We start from the raw sequence: 4,985 nt of genomic DNA on the forward strand, positions 1-4,985 counted from the left end.
CACACACACACACACACACACACACACACACACATTCACAACTCTGCTCATACCCACAGATGTTCATCCATTCATTTAAGAATAGAAAACAGCCTCCTTCCTGTATTACATTCTTGAACCCAAATATATCATAAAAGGTTTTTTTTTTTTTTTTTTAAATCTATCAGTAAAATAAAAACCTTCTGTAATTCTGTTCTCACCCTGTTCTTCCTTCAGGGTTGGAAAGTTAACGGGGATAGATCAGAATCTTGTTAATATCTCCTTTCATTTTTTTGCCAGAGGAAGTCAAGCTAGAGTTACTGCAAAAAAGGCCAGTCTTGATTACATTAGTAACGACTTAATAACTGTTGGGTTAATAGCACGCTAGATCCACCCGGGTTGGCTGAGCCACTTCAGTGAGGGCATTTAGAGACACACCTGCTTTGTCCCACACAGGTGCATGAAAGAGAAGAGGACAACACAGAGAGGTAGAGTGAGACCCACTCTGATGTAGACAACTTTAAAAAAAATTATAGAGATTTAGATTTACTGAATAAAATTGGTGTAACAATTTAAATATATTTAATTTGGGCAAATTTCAATCACTACTTCCGATCAGAAATGACGTCAGTTTAACCGTTTAAAAGGCAAAGAAATTGTTGAAATGCAAATCAATTGCTTAGGTTTACTTAATAAACTAATGCAGTTGAATGCAAAATTAAGTGTTAAGATCAAAGTTTGTTCTTCGTGTTAAAAAGCAACAAGTGTTGATTTGTGACAAGGACATAAAACAGCTTTGAACTTCTTAAAGAGATTTATTTATTTTTCCCTGAGAACAAAAATCAAGATGTAGCAATGAGCTTTTAAACTCCATCAGGAAGCAAACTTGTAGTTTGTTAGCAAGCTTGACATTAACAATAGTTCTGTAGCAGAGCTAGTTTGGCACAAAATGCTACTAAATTAGTAATACATATTTGTGAAATGTGTATTGTTTACACGTTCTAATAAAAATACAAATTTCAAATCTATTCTAACAAACTTTTCAACAAAAATTAGCACAGGGATCAGTGGCTCAGCTTGCTAGCAAGTTTGGGTTTTGAGTTAGCACTGTTGCTAAACTAAAGAAGGTGTAAAAAGTTACTGAAACAGTAATAATCTGTTAAAATCTATTCTAAGAAGATAGTATTTAAGTCATTTACTTGACACCAAAGTCAAGATGTAATGTTTATTAGCAATGACTCCCTCAGAGCTTGTCAGACTTTAGCAGTAGTGCTATCGCTAAATTTTTAAAGCTGAACACAAATGGAAGTTCTTGTCCAAAAACAGAAAAGCTCAGCCACATGGCAAATATTTGTTCTTTGTATTTAGTTAATTTTTTCATTTATTTTTACAATCCATAAAAAGACATGCCTTACCACTGAAAATAACTTTTGTTGACTAAATCCTTTTCTTCAAATGAATTCTGTTCAAAATATAAAGATAGGATTTATTTCCTAAAGCAATTCCTTAACCACTAGCTGACATGAGGCGCTACATGTGGCACCTCATGTTAGCTAGAGGTTAATGTTGAATGAATTGAACCATTATTAATAATTATGTTTGCAATTGATTCTGCTCGAGAAAACGTAAGAGTTTTAATAGCGAATATTCACAACCTCCCAAAATCCCTTTTTACAGAGTACAGAAACTGCAGGGACGTCATCAGGTACAGCGTTTCATGAAATGAGTTAAGATTGTATTTGTTTATTTATTTAAACTAAATTTATTTGAAAAGAAAGATGAAGATATGATGCAATGTCTCAGGAATCGGTGCGCCCTCGTGTTAATAACTAATAAAGAACTGACAATGACTGTTCTTTTGGGAAAGCCCACAACATACAGGTCACATGGTCACACATGATAACCTTCCAGCAAACAGATTACTGGTCTACTGGTTCAGTCTGCAAATCTGCATCATATTTCTGTTTAAAAAAAAAAAAAAAAAAAAAACTTTCAGGCAAAACAGAGTGCATCTTACAAAGCTCACCCCTTAAACAAATCTCTTATTGTCAAGAAAGAAGAAAAAAATCTCCAAATGTTTCCATGGAGATTTCTTCATAAACTGAAAAAGATATAGCACTTTTGTTATTATTATTTTTCTAACTTAAAAATCATTCTAAGAATTTAAACAAAACTTATGGTCTAACAAATATTATTTGTGAGAGTTTTGTTTTCAGTGCTGTTCTATGTTTTTCTTGTTAAAGGAAGGAGTTTTCATGAACGAGAAATAGATTTTGATAGTATTGTTTTATTTTATTTAGAATTGAGGTAACTGATGTGGATACCTTAACAGTTTATTTTTATTGTGACAATGCATTTTGTAGTTGTTTTATATGCTATGTATTACAAGAAGTCAAGTGTTTCAATATTAAAAATGTAAAAAAATATATCCATACTCTGGTCTCTTGTGTTTCTTTATAGAGTCAGACTAAAATGTGACGAACGCAAAATTGACATAATTTTTTTTCAAAGCGCCAGGAACGATGACAATTTCTACACGACCGCTTCAATCTACTCCAAAAGCTCATAAAAAGAGTATTATTCTTCTATTCATCTACAAAATATCCGTTTGTTTACGCCTATGTGTGTCGCACTTAATTTTATTTTCTTCTCAGCCATCACTTCACAAACACGCACCCAAAAGGACTCACAGCAAATCGAGGCCGAGCCGCTCATCCTCAGCTCCATCCTGGCTCAAACTCCCGGAGCGGCGCTCCGACGGCTCCCCGCTTCACAGCACCGCGAGGCCGACTGTCCCAGCGTAGCTCCCCGGGCCAAGCCGCCGTCCTCCCGGAGGGTCTGTCTCTCCGTGTCAGGATTGAGTGGCAATGCAAGACAAAACACAAGCCTTTTTTACTATTTCCATTCCGTCTTTTTTTTTCTTCCATTGCTTTACACAAAACTTCTTTTTGTTCATTTTTTCCTCTTTTAACATGGGGAAGGGGGTGCTCGTTTTTGATCACATGATTAGAATTCACCTGAGATGGAAACAAATGCAAAGAAAAGGAGGGGAGAGTGGAGGAATAAAAGAGGCACATCATTGTTAGGGCCTCTCTTATCAGAGTCCACATTCATTGCTAATGAAAAACGTGGTGAATTTTGGATTGGGGGCCGGTGTGTGTGTGTGTCGCATGGCACAGATACAAGGGGGTCATTGTAGCGGGGAAGACGCTTGTGTTTGTGTCGGAGCGACCCATGATGTTCCCTCTAGTCTCTCCTTTCTGTTTATATACAAGTGATGCTTGATTTGAACGAGCGTTCATGTCTCAGTTTGTAAAAAGGTGCTGATCCAGTTAGAAAACACGATGAGCCTGCATAAAGCGTTTGGCGCCATGGACATAGACATTCTGTAATACTGTAATAGATAGATAGATAGATGGATGGATGGATGGATGGATGGATGGATGGATGGATGGATGGATGGATGGATAGATAGATAGATAGATAGATAGATAGATAGATAGATAGATAGATAGATAGATAGATAGATAGATAGATAGATAGATAGATAGATAGATAGATNAGATAGATAGATAGATAGATAGATAGATAGATAGATAGATAGATAGATAGATAGATAGATAGATAGATAGATAGATAGATAGATAGATAGATAGAAGGTCAAGCCCCGTCAGAATCTGCAGCAGTGAAATGCATTTCAGATGCTCTGAGACAGACCAATAGAATTCAACTCTTGTTAGCTACGCCAGCTAGCATTTCCGCATCTTAAAGGTGGAATTCCCACATTTAGTTGCTAAAAAAAAGGCAAATTAATTAAGTTTGAACAAAACTACCAAAGAAATAAAAAGATTTAAAACTCAAAAATATGTATTTGCCAGGTGAGCTATAAATTATATTTGAAAAAAGGTGCTTTAGCCTAAAATAAAAGCTAATTCCTCAAGGGTAGCTAAAAAAGCGAACCAAACATTCTCAGTAAATATTTTGTCTGCCTGAGAAGGCAGAAATGTTCACCATAGTTGAATTTTTAAAATTATTTATTTATTTATTTTACAAAATTCAAATGTGACTTAAAAAAAAGTTCTTAGCGTTCTGGTTAAGAAGCTTAGCTTGCTAGCAAGCTTTAGCATTAGCGCTAGCATTAACGTTTTGGAACAAACTGGTCAAGTCAAGCCAAAAACAGTATATTTATTTCAATAGTATCTAATTCTATTAAAATACTTAATTTATACCACAATAAAAATTTAATGTTACAACTCATATCATCCGTAGATCTTTAAAAAGACAAGTGCTAGTATTTTATGCAACTTTCACTACTTGTCTGGCAGCCATATTGGAAAGTGAACTTTTGACTGCTCAGTAAGCTCTGACTTTTCTTAGTCAGAATTCAAGTTTCATGGGGCCTTCTTTTGCCGCTGGAAAGTAGGAAAATACGACTTTCAAGTGCAAAGCGGTGGCGCCATTAGGACGGTTCTTTTTTTTTTWAAAAAAAATTTTATTATTTTTTTTACTGAATTTATCCATTCATCCTTAATAGAATCAATGTGGGCAGGTTATTTGCTTTTACATTTTCTGCTGGACACTGCTAACAGCAGACCAAAGTAATTAATATCCCCAGTTGAATTCTAGCAAAAAAATGTTGATTTGTTGCCTCAACAGAGCAGCTAAGGTTGTTAAAATTGAAAAATTTTTGAACACTTCATTTATCAACCATATGCTCAATTCACATTTTAACCAATTTACTGTCAACCTGAGTATTTAATACAAATCTAGAACTTCTTGGTTGCTGAAAATATTAATCTGCATCCCCATGAAAAGCTGGGGGCCAAAATTTTTAAGCGACTTTTTAGAATAACAAAACCAGCATGTGTGATGTGGCACACTTTAAAATCTTATTTTTCAACAAACTAAACTGATAGATAGATAGATAGATAGATAGATAGATAGATAGATAGATAGATAGATAGATAGATAGATAGATAGATAGATAGATAGATAGATAGATAGAT

The 4,985-nt window shown here is 34.7% G+C and overlaps 1 protein-coding gene and 1 long non-coding RNA gene across 6 annotated transcripts in view; one reads left to right on the plus strand and one right to left on the minus strand.

Moving 5' to 3' along the window:
* The window catches only part of LOC108166492 (uncharacterized), an 18,655-nt gene extending 15,310 nt beyond the window's left edge, over positions 1–3,345 (minus strand). The window contains exons 1-2 of one of the 5 annotated variants that reach the window (XR_001776847.1): positions 2,997–3,342; positions 2,670–2,817 (exon numbers count right to left, since the gene is read on the minus strand). This is a non-coding gene — a long non-coding RNA (uncharacterized LOC108166492). Of the gene's footprint in view, positions 1–2,669 lie in introns of all 5 variants that reach the window. The other 4 variants (XR_001776848.1, XR_001776849.1, XR_001776845.1 and 1 more) reach the window with 4 other exon arrangements.
* sox10 (SRY-box transcription factor 10) overlaps positions 1–4,985 on the plus strand; it is a 30,331-nt gene that overhangs the window by 15,399 nt on the left and 9,947 nt on the right. The gene's annotated exons all lie outside the window — the stretch shown is intronic.

Source organism: Poecilia reticulata, linkage group LG8 (assembly GCF_000633615.1).
Source record: "Poecilia reticulata strain Guanapo linkage group LG8, Guppy_female_1.0+MT, whole genome shotgun sequence".
NCBI lineage: Eukaryota > Metazoa > Chordata > Actinopteri > Cyprinodontiformes > Poeciliidae > Poecilia > Poecilia reticulata.